Source organism: Hemicordylus capensis, chromosome 2 (assembly GCF_027244095.1).
Source record: "Hemicordylus capensis ecotype Gifberg chromosome 2, rHemCap1.1.pri, whole genome shotgun sequence".
NCBI classification, from domain to species: Eukaryota; Metazoa; Chordata; class Lepidosauria; order Squamata; family Cordylidae; genus Hemicordylus; species Hemicordylus capensis.
In genome coordinates, this window is record NC_069658.1 from 398,553,957 (window position 1) to 398,572,529 (window position 18,573).

At 44.3% G+C, this 18,573-nt stretch overlaps 1 protein-coding gene across 1 annotated transcript in view; it reads left to right on the forward strand.

The window, feature by feature from the left end:
* Positions 1-1,486: 1,486 nt before the first annotated feature.
* The window catches only part of FASN (fatty acid synthase), a 77,226-nt gene continuing 60,139 nt past the window's right edge, over positions 1,487-18,573 (forward strand). Inside the window, exon 1 of the mRNA XM_053289680.1 lies at positions 1,487-1,751. The gene's annotated coding sequence lies outside the window, so the exon portion shown is untranslated. The remainder of the gene's footprint in view (positions 1,752-18,573) is intronic.

The window sequence follows — 18,573 nt, forward strand, 5'->3', positions numbered from 1 at the left end:
TCAGGTGTAGTGAGCAACCAATCCCTAGAACACATTTCACTGAGCAGGAGTCTGCTTTGAGGATTGAACTGTAGTAACCCAGGAAGCTCACACTCTTCTGAGGTGAATGACCTGAAATAAGCCACAATTCACAGGCGGTTCTTGCATCACCATCGGCTTCATTTCCTAAACAGAGCCATCCCCCTAACACAGTCACCACATCACCCTATCTCCTAGCAACACCCACACAGCCCCTGAGATTGGCCAAGCAACACACACTCCTACATCCCCCGCTTTTCTGATTGGACACTTCTATCAATGACTAGGGCCTCTAAAGAAAATGTGGTTTTCTTTGTACATTTCATTCGCCGGGTCTCAGGGTAAGAACTCGGTCATAGTGTAACGAGACAAGCATCGTTTTGGTCTTCTGGGACACCAGTTGCTTCTGCAGGGCAGCGAGCCTGCAGCCCATTAAGTCTGCTTTGCAAAGTGCCGCGAAGTCCGGAGGATCACGGTAATTAATTCCTCTTCGCAGCTCTCTCTGGGCTCAACAGCAGGCAGGCTGCTGCAAAAGGAATCAATTACGCTCCGCTTCCAGACTTCATTGCACTGTTGGACTGCACGGACCGAATCCCACCCACATCGGTGCCTTTAGCGGTGGCTGGCAGGGAACCTGTCACGGCACCCACTGCGCCCTAAGCCCCTTGCTCTGAGCAGTTTAAGCGCTCCCGATCTGCCTGCTGGGGAAATAATATACGTCTCTCCCCAAACTAGCCGAGCATCTTAACTTCATTATTGCTGTCCAAATCAGGAAGGAAAGGATCGTCTTCCCCGGCGGAAAGGCTCGGGGGCTGTGTTTCAGAAAGACCTATGGGAGGCGCTGCGGAGTCCACCACGAAACAGGGAAGTGGGTACGGGCCTGCTCAACCTCCACCCCGGGTAGCAGTGCAAGGCTTTCAGCGGGATGATGAGACCCGGGCCGGTGCCACCTAACAGGATGGGTCTGTGTGTCGATGCATAGATCCGAGCGAACGTGTTCAGTTCAGTGATATTTCATTGCCAAACTGACTTCCTTCAAAAGAAGGCCCAGGCGGCAGCCTTGTACTTGGGTTGCAGAGAGGGATGGGGGCACGTGGTGGACCCCAGGGCGGTGGAAGATAAGCGATCAGGCCGGGTGGGGCTGGGCCCCGTGTGTGTGTCTGGTCTGTGTCTGTGTGATGCTCCAAACTTGGCCCGATGCAATGATGGGCGGCTCAGAGCTGGCCCAGTTCCCGCCTGGCACCGCTGCGCAGGCTGCTCGGGTATGGGGCACCGCGTGCTCCAGGCGCTGATCCTTGCCTCCCTTCCCGCGGCGATCGCGAGAGACTCCTGTGAGCGAGGGGCTGGCATCGCCCCAGGGCCTGCGCTGGCAGCCCAGCCCCAGCTCTCATTGGACTGCGCCGAGGAGCAAAGCTGTCAGCCCATGTGGCGTGGCCACTGGAGGTGGTGGCTGTTTAAATAGGCGCTGGGAGCTAGAGGGAGACAGTGAGAAGGGCACTGACTGAGCATAGACACGGCGAGGGGAGCGCCAGTGCGCATCAAGCTCCGAGAAAGCAGCCGCTTGACTGACTCTCTGCGGCAAGACTAAGAGCAGCAGCAGCAGCAGCAGCGGCGGTGATAGGACTAAGCAGCGCGCCTTCGTCGCCGGCCGGCTTCAGAGCCTGCCTACCGCCTCCGCTCTCTCCAGCGCGGGACTCCGTCTGGGAAACAGCCGGCCGATCTCCGGGTCCTGAGTAGGTAACCGAACGCGCGGTAGGGAGAAGCAGCAACCCAAGCTCGGATGGGGTTCTGTGAATGAAAGGAAGAGCCCCGCCGCAGGGCTAAGCCGGAGCAATCGGCTGGAGCTGCGCACGCTTAGGACCCTGCGCGCCTCCGAGGCCACCCCTGCTTGAAGCGCGGGCACCCGGGCCCTCTTGGTGCCTTCACCACACGGGCTCCCTTTGCCTCCCCCCGCCCCAGGCAGCCATCTTCTGCCCCTTCCTCTCCTGGCCTTGGGGCGGGGTGAGGGGGTGGGGGCAGATGGCTCTAATGCGTGCGTCTCCTTCCTTCCCCAGCCTCCTCACTCAAATAGGATTGTAGAAATCTCGGGAGGCGAAAAGCTGCGTGTTTGGAATAGAAGTTGGGCCGGGTGGGAGGCGAGCTCCGTTTCAGAGGCGCGTCTGACTGAGCGAGGGAATATCTCGGGACAGAGGAGGCCTTCGGGGCGCCGTGAATCGGAAGGGCTCTCCGGATGAGCTTCCCATCCCTTGCACGGGCACCCAAGAAGGGCCTCCGCTTTTCTTCTCCGTTTTAGTCGGCTTTGGGTAGCTGGCTGAAAGGGGCCAGGAGCGGTGGCTAGGCTGAATTGCCCTCGGATAACGAAGCACCACTGCCTCCTTTCACATTACAAAACATCCGTTTCACGTCTGCCTTGTTTTGCAAGGTGTATCTGTGGTGAAGTGAAGCTGAGGAGAGGTGTGATTTCTGAGGTTCTGGAAGAAGAAGGGGGAGGAGTAGCCGGCAAGAGAGGAGATGGAGGCTCGGCTTGCTGCTGCATTGTGAGTCTTCTGCATCCAGCCATTTTGATACCAAGCAGGGCAGACAGTTACACTGACACAGGAAGGCTGCTTATTTCAGCAGATCTAGGGAGAAAGGAGGGTGGCTGCTCCCCCTCATGTCCCCTTCTTTGGAACAGGCAAGTAGTACACAGCTAAGAGTGTGAAAGGTAAATGGCATGGAGTGCCATATAGTCTCTCGTATGCCTTTTGTGACCGTGTGGGAAATTGGGACATCAGATATCCTTTCACTTCGTCACCTGCAAACTAAGTCACTCACTGCTTCTCAAGCAGCCAATAAAAGCAAAGCCATTCTGTTTGATGCCTGCCATAAACGACTCTTCTTTGTTTCTGGATTTCACACAGAGCCTACAGCGACATTGTCTCTGTGGTTCTCTAGCATAGCTTTGCCATCCTCCTTCCCCAGTGGTCGTCATCCTACATCCTTCTTCTGACTTTCTCCAGTTCTTGAGGAGGCATATGTAGTCCAAAGATTATTTGGGCAATTTAAAATTACAGCTAATTAATATTATACTGCATTGCATAAAAACAGATAGAAGGTTGGGTTTTGATTTATTGCTTTTTCACTACTAGTATAACTTATTCATACAACATGAAGGCTTCTGAGATTCACAAGCTGTCACACAACATGTCTGAGATACTGCAACTAGATATTTTAGATGATGGAGGCTGACTGGTGCCACGCCCCCTTCACCAACTGAGTTCTGAATACAACAGAGTTGTTCCCTTCGTATTGCTTTCCTAGCTCCAAAACTGTTGCCCTAAATTTTTGAAGCAAGATTACAAGCACAGATAGTCAGAAACAATCCAGTTACCTTCCTTTTGACATCCATTCTGAACAAGAGGTTTAGAATGGATCTAAAAACTATTAACCTTTAATAGGTTCAGGAAGTGAGAACTCACTTGTGTCATTGACAAATAGTCTTTCTCTCGCTGTAGCCATTCGAGGCAGGGAACTTTAATTTTCCAGTTTACAAAAGTTGAATTAAAATAGTTCAGCTTTCCTAGGCTTCAGTGGGACTGGCTGCTACCTGCCTCATTCGGGGAAAGTCATATTCTTGTTTACATTCTATTTATACGTATCTAGATGTTACCTTTAATGCAATGTTCCTCATGTTTTATGGTGGAGAGCTAGAATAATTATGATTAGTTCTTTCTGTCCAAGGGACTTAGGTGCTTGCCCAAGAATTTATGTGATCACGATGAAATCTCAGACTGATAGCCCTTCCTTATTCATGTTAATTCAGAAGTAAATCCCACTGAATTGAGTGGGGCTTATTCCCAATAAGTATGTTAAGGATTACAGAGTTAGACTGCAAACACATATGCTTGAAATAAATCCAAATTAAATAAATGGAACTTGCTTCTAAGTGAATATAAGAACAGCCCTGCTGGATCAGGCCCAAGACCCATCCAGTCCAGCATCCTGTTTCACACAGTGGTCCACAGGATGCTTCTGAGAAGCCCAGACAGGCAAGAGGTGAGGGCATGCCTTCTCTTTTGTTGTTGCTCCCACAAAACTGTTATTTAGAAGGATCTTGCCTCTGAAGCTGGAGGTGGCCTATAGCCACCAGACTAGTAGCCATTGTTAGAACATTAATAGATATGATGACTAGGATCACATTGTAAATCCTAGTATTACAACATAACTAGAGACTTCTAGATGATGGGCCACCAGGAAGAAGATATTGTGATATGGTACAAGGTGAAAAGTATTTAATGGTCACAAGTTGGGACAAAAAGGTTGAGACCGACAAAGACAACATTCAGTTGATGAGTGTCTTTAATAAATATATTCGGAATCACTTGTATAAAGCAGTACAGCATTAAAAGCTTCAATTGTTTCTATCTCTGAAATTATCAAATATACAACAAATGGATTCAAAACACATGTTAAGGATGACAACACAGACATAGAAGTATTTCTTGTGAATGCCTCTGTCTCTTGTGCATTTCTGCTCTCTCCTTTTTGAAATGAACATCCAATATGGCACATCGTAACTGATGTATGAACAATTTGGTCTTTTAAATAAAAGTGCTTTCTATAATTAAAGATAATTGATGATTAATTAGTTAATTTTATTATTGGTAATGATTAACCGTTGTTTAAAGAAGAATTTGTGTTATATACCTTTGTTATATTGGATGTTCCATCTCAAGAAGGAGAAAGCAAAACTGCAGAGCAGGCAGATTTTCTGTTTATTTGTTTAAAATATTTATATGCCACCCCTCCAGTACTGCTCAGGATGGCTCAAATCGTTAAAAAAAATAGACACAATGTAAAATAAAAAATTAAGCAAGTGAAAAGACCAGACTAAAACCACATTTAAAATTACATTCTTTTTTTAAAAAAAGTTTCAAATTAAAAGTTATTAATAAAAAGCTAAAAATGGAGAACTATAAAAACTAAATGACCTCAGATATAAGCAGCAGATAAAACATTTAAAAGACTATTTAAAAGGATGTTTTAATTGTTTTTTTAAAAAACAAAAACAAAAACCCACTGAGTAGTTGTTCTGTTGACATCAACATGTTCTTCTGTGCACAGCCATTTTTAAGTTAAGAAACAATGAGGGGAGACTTGCCATGCTAGGACTAGACATCTGATTAAATTAACAGGCAAAGCTGTGCTTTTCTACACAGTTGCCACAAGGAGAATGGTGCAAATTTTTGTTTATTTGGAAGGCCAATAGCAGAACAATATTGAAAAAATGAATAGAATATCTCTCAAGATAGTTAATGTAGGATTTAAGAGTCAAAGCACTGTGATGAAACAAGTAGCTGTTAGTGAGTAATACCAGTAAGAAGGATTCATTGTATGGATAATAAAATGAATGAGTTAGCACAGAGCAACAAGGTTGCAAAAATATTGTGTGAATTATTGAGATGGTAATTATGCCTGTGGTAGCCTCCTTTGGATGGTTTCAGATCAAGAGATTATTTTGGAGAGAGCTTTATATAATGCTGTGCTGGATATTACAGAAATTTGATATAAAACATAGCTGTTGACCTCTTGGATTATCTAGACATGTGGCAAGGATCTTCCACAGAAAAGGGAGAACTTAATGTTGTAGGCAAAAATAATAGGGAGAAGAAGCGTTAGATTGCACCTGTACAACAGAACCTAACTAACTGAAAGGCCAGTAGGTCACAATGGAAGAGTTTGAGATAATCTCAAGGACCAATTTATACAGGTTGCTTTGCTCTGTACACAAACAATCCTAGCTGACCTTGTACATATGCTCACAGTCACTTTTGCAAAAGTAACATGTGAACCAAGCTATTATGGATACATCTGGCAGTAATTTCTCTTATCACAGTGCCTGGGCAAAGTGTTGCCATGATCATGGGATTGATTGATAACAATCCAAATGACCTGATCAATAACAACCCAGTTCCATCCAAAAGATGCTATCTTTGAAAGTTCATATGATATGCTAATCATGCAAATGGGTAGCTTGAACTGGTCAGGACTGCTCAACTGCACCTTATGTAAACCTGCCCTGAGAAACTGCATAATTAACATCTACTTTCTTCTCCCCATTCTTGATCTATTGTATTCATATCCTGTGTTTGCTTATGTGTAGGTACATACAACCTGCCGGTGAGGGAACAGCGTGAATTGACTATGTCTCCTCCACTTTCCTTCTTACTCTACTCCCCTGTGGGTGGCCCTCTTCAAACTCATAGCTTCATTCCTGGCCTCTTTTCCAACCTAAATCATTTAAATATAATTGTTGCACCATTCTGTAATTAGACTGCAATCACAATGGGACAGAGAGTATCTTTATTCTATAAAACACTATCAATATGTTTACTGTGTGCTGTAGTGGTTAGAGTACTGGACTAGGACCGGGGAGACCCGAGTTCAAATTCCCATTTAGCCATAAAACTAGCTGGGTGACTCTGGGCCAGTCACTTCTCTCTCAACCTAACCTACTTCACAAGGTTGTTGTGAGGAGAAACTTAAGTATATAGTACACCGCTCTGGGCTCCTTGGAGGAAGAGCGAGATATAACGTGTAAAAAAATAAAAATAACAATATTGCAACTCTGGAAGGTCAAATCAATGACTGCGAAAGAAGGAAGCCAAAAAGGTACCATCTTTAAAAGCAGTGTGCTTTAGATGTAATTGATCAAGAAGGATTTGGGCCAATGTTGGAATTCCCCCACCACCAAAGAAGAGTATTCTCCTGTCTGTCCGGAAACAGATAATCATTTTTATGAGCACTGGAAGTGGCAAGAAAGGGGCATTGTTGCTCCTTATATTGAAAGTAGTATGACACTGCATAAAAACAATATATGACTGAGCGTCAATATGTAGTTTGGCCGGGCAACACTACAAAATCCGCAAAATTAGTTTTCCAGAGAAGTCAGTGAAACTAGGGTATCTAACATAAGCAACAGTGCCTGTCTCAGACCACAATCAACTCTCAGGAAACTATTTTGACCACTCCAGTCTAAGCCAGGCCTGCACAACATAAGGACCGGGGGCTGGATCTGGCCCACGGGGACTTTTTTTCTGGCCCCAGGGGTGGTCCAAAGTTTTGTGGTGACCGAGGCGAGGTGCAAAATGCTATTTTACCCTGTGGCCCTGGTGGTGGTGAGACCACTTCCAAATTAACCTGTGCAAACTTTGAAAGTGCATGAAAAGCAGGAAGGAAGGAGGGTTGCTTGCAGCCTCCTCTTCTCTTGTGCTGTGGGTAACCAATAATTCCGTTCATTAGTATTTTCAATGCTTTCCTTTATATTTAAGAATTAATGTTATGTTATCATTAATGTGCTGAACATTGACCTTGGCCCTCACACACTAAGTCATGGGTGGATTCAGCCCACTGGGTTATTTGGGTTATGCACCCCTGCTCTAAGCACATCTCACTCAATCCCCATCTTTTGTTTCATTGTATCATTGAGGCTGATGGACAGTTTCCCCTTTTCCTATGTTAGAGACGTAGGAAGCTGCCTTATACCAAGTCAGACTATTGGTCCATCTAGCTCATTACTGTCAACGCATGCTGGCCGCAGCTTCTCCAAGACTGCAGCTAGGAGTCTCTCTCAGCCCTATCTGAAGATGCCAGGGAGGGAACCTGGAACCTTCTGCATGCAGGTGCTCTTCCCAGAACGGCCCCATCCCTGAAGGGGTATATCTTACAGTGCTCACACATGTAGTCCCCCATTCATCAAATGCAAACCAGGGTGGACCCTGCTTAGCAAAGGCGGCAATTCATGCTCACTAGCACAAGACCAGCTCTCCATCCATTTAGACCATTGTGGCTTGGGGGTGATTTTATTTATTCATTCATTCGATTTTTATACCGCCCTTCCAAAATGGCTCAGGGCAGTTTACAATCAAAACAAAACCATCAAAATCAGTTAACAATTATAAAACAAGAATTATAAAACAGTATAAAACAACAATTAACCATTAAAACAACATAAAACAGCAATTAAACAATCACAACAATTAAAAAACCCTGAAAACCAGGTTACAACATTAAAACCAATTACAACTAACCCTGGAAGGCCAGGCCAAATACATAGGTTTTAAGGGCTCTCCTGAAGGTCAGTAAAGAATGTGGATTTCTGCCGGGAGTGCATTCCACAGCCCGGGAGCAGCTACAGAGAAGGCCCGCCTCTGAGTCACCACCAGACAAACCGGTGGTAACTGGAGACGGACCTCCTCAGATGACCTTAATGTGTAGTGGGGATCATGCAGAAGAAGGTGCTCTCTAAGATAACTCGGTCCTAAGCCGTTCAGGACTTTAAAGGTAATAATCAGCACTTTGTATTTTGCCCGGAAACATATTGGCAGCCAGTGCAACTGTTTCAAAATGGGCAAAATAGGGTCTCTCCGGGTTACCCCAGAGACCAACCTAGCTGCCGCATTCTGAACTAACTGAAGTTTCTGGACTACGTACAAAGGCAGCCTCACGTAGAGAGCATTGCAGTAGTCAAGCCGGGAGGTTACCAGCTGGTGCACCACTGTTTTGAGGTCATCCTCTCCAAGGAATGGACACAGCTGTTGAATCAGCCAGAGCTGATAGAAAGCACTCCTGGCCATGGCCTCCACCTGAGATACCAGGGTGAGGCCTGGGTCTAGGAGTACTCCCAAGCTGCACACCTGCTCCTTCTGGGGGAGTGTAACCCCATCCAGCACAGGAAGATCTAACTCACCCCTCAGATTCTGAGCCCCCCACAATAAGAAATGAGAAGTGTAGTCCAACAACATCTCAGAACCCAAGTTTGAGAACTCCTGCTTTACTCTGTTGAGATATTCAGATGTGGCTTATCCTCCTTTTGGTTGTCACTGGGTGGGTTCAGACGACTTGCTGCAAGTAAGTAGGAGGGAATCACAGGTTCCCAGGGAGCACATGCTCCCACAATGAGCAGTGGCTTCTGGCCATGTCCAGGTCACCCAGACATGTTGGATGGAGAATGTTTGATTCCCACCACCACCGGACATTTGCCCAGCAGGTTCACACAACACTGAACTTGCAGCACATGGGAGGAGCACACACTCCCTAGGAACCTCCACTTCCCTTCTGCTTCTCTGCAGTGGGTCATTTGAACCTGTTCACAATCTCAGTTCAGAATGTCTAATGATTTAACCCCTGCTATCTAAGCAAAGACACACCTTTTAAAGTGGTGATTCTCTTATATTTAGCAGGGGGAAAGCAACTGGCCCTATCCAGCCCCAGCACAGCATCCCTCCAGTGGCTGTTGTTGGTGTCTACCTTATATTTCATTTTCGATTGTGAGCCCTTTGGGGCCAGGGGACCTTCTTATTTGTGTATTAATTATTTTTTCTATGTAAACTGCTTTGAGAATTTTGTTGAGGAGCAGTATATAAATATTTGTAGTAAGTACGTAATGATTTGAGTTCCTGCTGAGCAGAGCAATATTTCTCTCGCACACCCCATATGCAAATCAGTCACTTTTATATTGGACCCCCTGTGGCAAATTGACAAAGTATATAGCCGAGACTATGTAATAGTGGTGGATGACATCTGTACTTGCCTGCAGGGAGTGGATACATTTAAAGATTGTTTCTTCTGTGAATTGCATTCTGATTTTGGTCACTTCTTTCCGCTTGTGTAATTCCACAGACCTCAATGGTCCCATGTCGGGGTGGGGGGAGTGGAATTTGTTAATGACATAATGACTTGGCTTAAGTAGCCAAGCCTGGGCTTGGCTGCCCATGAGAATCACTGGGACCCATGCAGATCCCAGCGATGCCGTGGTGCAAAACCCAGCATTGAAGCCCAGCTCCTAGCCCTGGTTCAGGGCACAAGCAGGCCCTTAACCCAGCTGCCAGGATCGTGTGTCAGCACGGGCTGCTTACAGCTCATGCTGACACAGAGACGAAGGCCTAGAGTGCTTGTCTCTTGGGGCTATTCCCCAGTGCACTGTGCTCAGTGTGGGACACCCGGAGGCCGGGACAAGAAGTCCCAGCCTCAGAGCGATCCACCCTGCTCCACGCTGCACAGAGCAGCACGTGTGGGAGTGCACTCCACGCTCCCACCAAGCACAGCATGATCGGGGGAAGGCAAGGTTTGAGAAGCTCTCCCCCACCACCACCCCACCCCGCACCCACCTGCCTGGTAGGTCATGTGAATGGCCCCTGTGTTTCTTTAAGATCAGCTGGTTTGGTGCTTAATATGTCTAGGACTGCAGTAAGGTTAGTGTGTTCATTTTCTAATGTGTCCTTTTATAGATTTTTAAAGTATTATTATACATTTCTGTAATTTGTCACCAAAAAAAAACCCCACCATGGGGTGGTGGGGAGGAGAAGCAGGTCTTAGCCTGACATGAAACATTTCATTCAAGAGAACAGAGAGCCTGTGCAGTAACAGGTATGTCCACACAAGAGTTTCTGTAGGCCCCATTATCTAGGGCACCTTGGCCTCCATGAACTGCCTGATGCCTGTCCATAACCCAGACTGATTTCTCAGCTGGCCATACACTTGATGCAAGGAATTGCTGATTGTGTAAAGGTGATATTGTATACATGGAGACAGTGTGCAAAACCCACATATTAGCATGCAAAATCCATATGGCATTGTAGCCATTTTTCTGAGTGCTGCTTCCCATATTTTCTGTTTTGAACTAATGTACAGAACAGGGGTGACACAAATTCTCAAGCAGACTTGTACAGCACAACCCCAAGCACGTTTACTCAGAGGTCATCCCCACTTATTTTAGTGGGGCAAACTCCCTAGCAAGTGTGCTTATGATTGTAATGCAAATTAGATTCCCTTTCAACACCAATATATGTTGTCACTCTCTGTAGAGAAGGTGGATAGTTATTGTCATTGTTAGATAAGATTTTTCTAAAGTATTAGAAAAAGTATTAGTAGTATTAAAGTGGCTAGTGCTTCAGAGCATGTGAAAACAGGAGCTAACATTTTCAAAGGCACTGCCGGAAGAATAGGCTGGATAGCTGGGTTTTAAAAGTGGGAGGGTTACACATTTATAAACAGTACCTATCACAGTGGGGAAATGACTTTATTATCAAGCCAGAGGTTGCTGGTTCGAATCCCCTCTGGTATGTTCCCCAGACTATGGGAAACACCTATATCGGGCAGCAGCAATATAGGAAGATGCTGAAAGGCATTGTCTCATACTGCACATGGGAGATGGCAATGGTAAACCTCTCCTGTATTCTACTAAGAAAACCACAGGACTCTGTGGTCACCAGGAGTCGACACTAACTCGAAGGCACACTTTACCTTTTACCTATCATTTAAGATGTTAACACCCTGTACTCTCCTGATCAAAACACTGACAGCAATTGGGAGTTCAATTGGAAATCAAAGGCATCAAAGAGAGACAGAGCTGTAATAATGGGTGACTTCAATTACCCACTCATGGACTGGGTAAATTCACAGTCAGGTAATGATAGAGGCTACATTTCTAGACATGCACCCTAGAACAGTCAGTCATGGAACCAACCAGAGGGACGGCGACTTTGGACTTAATTCTGAATGGTGTACAGGATCTGGTGTGAGATATCAGTGTTGTGGAACCTTTTGGGAACAGTGACCATAGTATGATCATATTCAGCATACATGTGAGGAGAGAATTGTCAATGAAATCTAACACATTGAATTTCAGAAGAGGAAACTTCTCATTTTTCACCAGAGTTTGGTAAAAGGGAAAATAAGGAGAATCACTTTGCTCCAGAATGCATGGAGTTTATTTAAAACCACAATAATAGAAGCCCAGTTAAAACATATACCAAAAAGGAGGAAAGGTACTACCAAGTCCGAGAAGATGCCAGCATGGATAACAAATAAAGTCAAGGAAGTTATAAAGGGGAAGAAGACTTCCTTCTGCAATTGGAAGGCCTGTCCAAATGAAGAGAACAGAAAAGAACACAAACTGGCAAAAGAAATGCAAGGAGACAATAAGGGAGGTGAAAAAAGAGTTTGAGGAACATTTAGCTAAGCGCATCAAGGGGAATAACAAAAACTTCTTTAAATACATCAAAAGCAGGAAACCTGCCAGGAAGGCAGTTGGTCCGTTAGATGATGAGGGAATGAAAGGGATATGGAGATTACAGAGAAGCAAACGGGTTCTTTGTGTCTGTCTCCAAGGCAGAAGATACTGAGCATATACCTGTGCCTGAACTGAGCTTCTCAGGGACAAAAGCTAAAGAACCGAGAAAGAGAAAGTAAGAGAAAGTGGCCAATGTAACACTGATTTTCAGAAGGGGACCCAGGAAATTACAGGCCAGTTAGCTTAACATCTGTTCCGGGAAAATTGATGGAAAGCATTCTCAATGATAAAATTGTTAAGCATGTAAAAGAACAGGCCCTGCTGAAAGAGAACCAGCATGGCTTCTGAAAAGGTAAATTTTGCTTCACCAATCTTTTGGAGTTCTTTGGTGTGTGGCTAAAGGTGATCCAGTTGACACAGTATACCTGGACTTTCAAACAGTTTTTGACAAAGTTCCTCATCAAAAACTATTGAAAAAACTTAGCAGTCATGGGATAAGGGGACAGGTTCATGTGTGGATTGATAACAGAGGGTAGGACTAAATGGACAGTTCTCTAAATTGTGGGAAGTAAGAAGTGGGATCCCCCAGGGATCAGTACTAGGACTGAAGCTCTTTAATTTGCTCACAAATTATCTAGAAGTTGGGGTTAGCAGCAAGGTGGCCAGATTTGCAGATGGCACCATACAATTTAGGGTAGTGAAATCCAAAAGAGATTGCAAGGCGCTTCAAAAGGATGTCTCCAAACTGGGGGAGTGGATGATAAAATGGCAAATGCGGTTCAATGTTAACAAGTCTAAAGTGATGCATATTGGGGCAAAAAACCCCAACTTTACATATATGCCGATGGGGTCTGTGCTGTCAGTGACTAACCAGGAGAGGGATCTGGGGGTCATGGTGGACATTTAGTTGAAAGTGTTAACTCAATGTGTGGCAGCTGCAGAAAAAGACCAATTCTATGCTAGGGATCATTAGGAAGATGTTTGAAAATAAAACTGCTAATATTTTAATGTCCTTATACAAAACCTTTGTATTTGGAGTACTGCATGCAGTTCTGGTCACCATACCTCAGAAAGGACATTGTAGAACTGGAGAAGTAGCAGAAGAGGGCAACCAAGCTGATCAGGGGGCTGGAGCACCTTCCAGGCTACAACACCTGGGGCTTTTTAGTTTATAAAAATGACAACTGAGGGAAGACGTTATAGAGGTCTATAAAATCATGCATGGTGTGGAGAAAGTTGACAGAGAGAATTTTTCTCCCTCTCTCATAACAGTAGAACCAGGGGTCATCCCATGAAACTGAATGCCAAGAAATGTAGGACCAACAAAAGGAAATACTTTTTCACACAATGCCTAATCAACCTATGGAATTCTCTACCACAAGATGATAGCCAACAGCTTGTAAGGCTTTAAGAGGGGTTTAGATAAATTCATGGAGGACAGGTCTATCAGTGACTACTAGTCTGAGGGCTATAGGCCACCTCCAGTCTCAGAGACAAGATGCTTCTAAATTCCAGTTGCAGGGGACTACCAGTAGGAGAGAGGGCATGCCCTCAACTCCTGCCTGTGGGCTTCCCAACAGCATCTGGTAAACCACTGTGTGAAGCAGGATGCTGGACTAGATAGGCCTTGGGCCTGGTCCAGCAGGGCTTTTCTTATGTTCCTATCTTGTAGGTGGCTTGCATAGGGAAAAGGATGAGTCATGGTATGAATGCCTGGGGAGACAAAGTTGTTCAGATGTGATTTCAGTTCTGCCTTAGTTCACAGGCTCACCTGTGAGCAATTTATGTGGATGGCCTAGTTACAGGTGAAACTCGGAAAATTAGAACATTGTGCAAAAGTCCATTAATTTCAGTAATGCAAATTAAAAGGTGAAACTGATATATGAGACAGACGCATTACATGCAAAGCGAGATAAGTCAAGCCTTAATTTGTTATAATTGTGATGATCATGGCGTACAGCTCATGAAAACCCCAAATCCACAATCTCAGAAAATTAGAATATTACATGGAACCAAGAAGACAAGGATTGTAGAATAGAACAATATCGGACCTCTGAAAAGTATACAGTGTACTGTGCTTGATTGGCCAGCAAACTCGCCTGAGAATCTATGGGGCATTGCCAAGAGAAGGATGAGAGACATGAGACCAAACAATGCAGAATTGCTGAAGGCCGCTAATGAAGCATCCTGGTCTTCCATAATACCTCATCAGTGCCACAGGCTGATAGCATCCATGCCACGCCGCATTGAGGCAATAATTGCTGCAAAAGGGGCCCAAACCAAGTACTGAATACAGATGCATGCTTATACTTTTCAGAGGTCCGACTTTTGCACAATATTCTAATTTTCCGAGTTTCACCTGTAGAACAAATGTTTTTGCAAATGTACATATCCCAGGGCACATACATAAAGACCACTCTAGACACTATTTTATGAATGTAAAATGCTGTGCCAGAAGTGGCAGTAAGTACAGATACCTCACAAGCGTGTCTGAACTGATGACACATGAGACTGAATGATCTTCCCTTTGACATGCAAGGGATACTTGAGCCAACAAGCCAGCACAGACATAAGCAATATTGCTGGTAGTTTCATTAGATGCTGAAGATCCTCCTACATATAGCGTGTAAAAGGAGAGTTGTTGCCTGATAAAATAAATAAAGAATTTAATTTTTTTCTGTAAATTATGAAAACAAAGGTTGCAATCCTGCTCTAGAAAAAGTATTTCTATTTATTCCAACCACAGCTGACTTGTACCTAATTACACAGCCTTCTATTGTCTTTTTCCCAAGGATCTTCCCTTTGCCCTTAAGTAACGTGACAGGCCTGTTTCATATGAAGTCCTTATAAAAGAACATACCATTCCCAGATCTGACTATGCTTGCCATTTCATGGGAGGAGCATGTTTCTGAGAAACACATTTTGATCTTTGAAGTACAAGCTGATCTATTGTACTCGCTACACTGGCCATTTCAAATTATACATGTCCTCAGCTTCTAAAATGATTTCTGCCTTATACTTTGCATGCATCAACTGAAGATCTAATGGAGGAAAGATACTAGCAAGTACAGATAAGACAAATTTCATCTCTGTGTTAAATATCCTCTAGATTAGGTAACAAATGGATAATATAATACACACACACACACACACACATATATTGTAACTGTTTCTAGTATTTAACAAAAGTTACAAAATATGCTAGGACCACAGTAGTTGGGGGGATAACCAAGTTTTGCTTACAAAGAAAGTCTAAAAATGCATAGAAACAGAAATTATTAATAATTCTACAATAGATGAATATAATATAAACATTTTAAAATAATATAATCATATAATAAAGACGTAGTAACATAGGAAGCTGCCATATACTGAGTACCAGACCCTTCGTCTATCTACCTCAGTATTGTCTTCACAGACTGGCAGTGGCTTCTCCAAGGTTGCAGGCAGGAATTTCTCTCAGCCCTATCTTGGAGATGCTGCCAGGGAGGGAACTTGGAACTTCTGATGCTCTTCCCAGAGCGGCTCCATCCCGAGGAGAATCTCTTACAGTACTCACACTTCTAGTCTCCCATTCACATGCAACCAGGGTGGACCCTGCTTAGCTAAGGGGACCTTTCATGCTTGCTACCACAAGAGTTGCAAGAGTAAGGAGAATTCCCCTGAATTGGATTCATGCTTTTCCACAAGTGGAGTTCTGCTCTCAGAACCTGCAACTGCCTGGTTTTGGAGAATTCAACCCTCCTTTTGCAGCTCCAAGCATTCCATCCCACCTTATTCTGAAGATCTGCTATCCTCAGGACCAGCTTTTGGGGTGGCTTGGATTGTTGATGTATGTTGTCGAGGGTAGAGAAGTTTGCTTGTGGAAGCTTTATTGTGCCTTTAGGGTACAATTAGTAGCATCTCCCTGGGCCCTGAAATTTTAATCAAGATGTGGTTTCATTCCTAGCTCATTTTGTACTTATTTTCAGTAAAGACACCAACTGTTCTTCTATGTGAGAGATCAGCTGTGTATGCTTTCAGATATGCTACTAATGACTATATTGCTATAATGGGTTTTATTATTATCTAGATCCTCCAACTGTTCTGTTATATTATTTGCTGATAGTTCTGGTAATTTAAGTTTACCCTTTAAAGGTACTTTGCTCTTACTGTAATTTTTCTGTACCACTAATTCTAGTGTCAAATCCACCCAGTTCCAGTGTTATTCATTTATAATGGAAGCAGCTATCAAGAGAATCAGTTGTTATTCTAATGGACTTAATTCAGAATAATGTATTTCAGTCTCTCTAATGTGAGCAGAGGAACTGAATTGCTACTAATATCGACATCAGTATGCCGTATCTGTTGAACCTTGGGCTGATAAGAAGGCAGTAATAGGTTGGTTCTTTCCCTTTAGCCAGCCAGCACTCTCTCTCTCAAAACAAAATAAAACTTCTAAGAAGCAGCAATACATTTCAATTTAGTTCAGAACCTGACCACCATTAAAATCACTGTTGCTCAACAAATTATCTATCTATCTATCTATCTATCTATCTATCTATCTATCTATCTACCAACCACATTTTTATACCACCCAAAATGCGAGTTCTCTGGGTGGTTTACAAGACAATAAAAACCAATTAAAAGATTAACACATTAAAATTTAAAATAAAGTGATCAATAACAGAAATATTAATCTTGCAGCACAAAATACTTCAGTTGAACAATTAATCGTTAGCACAATCAACAACTCATTTACTAAAAAAAAGCAACATGAGCAATCCAAATTAACAATTAAACCAAAATGTATACACATTTTCTCCTAAAACTGATACCTTGTAATTTGAATTTTGCCTTTTCCTCACTGTCTGCCTTTAGAAAGAGCTATCCTTATTATTTTAACCAGCACTGAAGGGTCTGTGTACCATCCTCCACTGCACTCATATTATGGAACAATGTTGAGTGTGCTGATAATATGATCCTGCAACTCAGATTGCTGGCTGATTAAGGGGAAAAAATCAAATAGAGAAAATGTAAAACATACATAAGAAATAAAAACTAAATACCCCACAATTAGTTTAAAAGGATAGATGAAGGAAAACCTAGGATGGAGAAAGGGGAAGATATGGAAACTGGGCCAAGAATGTAGGGAGGGCATAGGTGGCCCGTGTTCAGACCCCGCCCACCTGGTGGCAGTGCCACACTGCCACGGCACCCCCAGCAGTGCCCCTTCTCTTTCCACCATGTGTGCAGGGACACCCCTCCTCTTGCTGCTGCATGTGGCGGTGGCAGTGATGGTTGAGCAGTGGCCTGCTCCCTCAGGGAGGCTGCTGCCATGTATGGTGGGGGGGGGAGGAGCACCAGGGTGCCATTGCCCGGTGCCCATTGTGGTGAGTGCAGTGGCCCTGACAGCAGCAGCAGCACACGGGCTCTTGGAACCTGTGCCCACAATTACAGCTCTGCCCCTGGGTTGGGCAGTGAGGTCTCCTGACTGGTAGTCTAGAACAAGAGACAGGAAGCTGTATAGAACATTGAAGCTCCGTCTGCACTGGCAGTCTAGAGTTATTATGAGTCTGCTTTTTAATTGGCTCTTTGTTGTCTTGAGCAACATGCTCTGTGAACTTTATTGTATACATGATTTATGGTATAAATGTAAATAGTCTATTCTGCATGTAATCAGGCTGTCTTTTATATTTTGGGGACAGATCTAGGCCTTTTTTTGGTCTTTCAAACCAAAGTCTGTGTGTAAACCGCCCTGAGCCATTTTTGGAAGGGCGGTATAGAAATCGAATGAATGAATGAATGAATGAAGTTATGTACAGTGACAACTGGGGGGTGGGGTACTTGCTGGCCCTACCCCCAGCATACCGATGTTCAATAGATATTGAGAACAGCCCTTATGTGTAAACAAACCCTGTGTCCATAGGTTTGACCATGTGATTGAGAACCCCACTTTTTGTAGGGTCCCAGATAATGCAATCCACCCTCCCCCACTCTTAAAGCGACACCCCTGCTGCCTTCGAGTCTCCCCGTTGTGGTTCCGTGCACATCCCTAATGGCTGCAAGGCAGCAAAAGGCAGGCTGGGATAGCATCCAGGGCCTCGCCAGGAGGCCCAAGCAGAGGACACACCTCTGGCTCAACTCAGCTACTTCCAACAAACCGAGATATTAGAAATGCTTCTCTGAAAAGATGCCTTCTTGTCTTAAGGAGGCTATTATTAGACCTTATTTGAAGAAACTTGCATTGGATCCCATGGAGTAAGCCAGCTATAGACCCATCTCCAATTTTCCAGGGATGGGCAAGGTGATTGAATGGGTAGTGACCAAGCAGTATATATCTTTCTGGGTCCCTTGAGGGAGTTGGGATTGAGTGGCACTGTTTTACAGTGGCTCTTTTCCTACCCAAGGGTGAACCTAGGTATTTTTGGCACCCAGACCTAAGGCTGAAGGGCTTCAGAAGCCCCTCCACTGCAAGCCCCCCCCCTTGTGAGCCCCCCCTTGATTTTTAAAAACACCTCTCT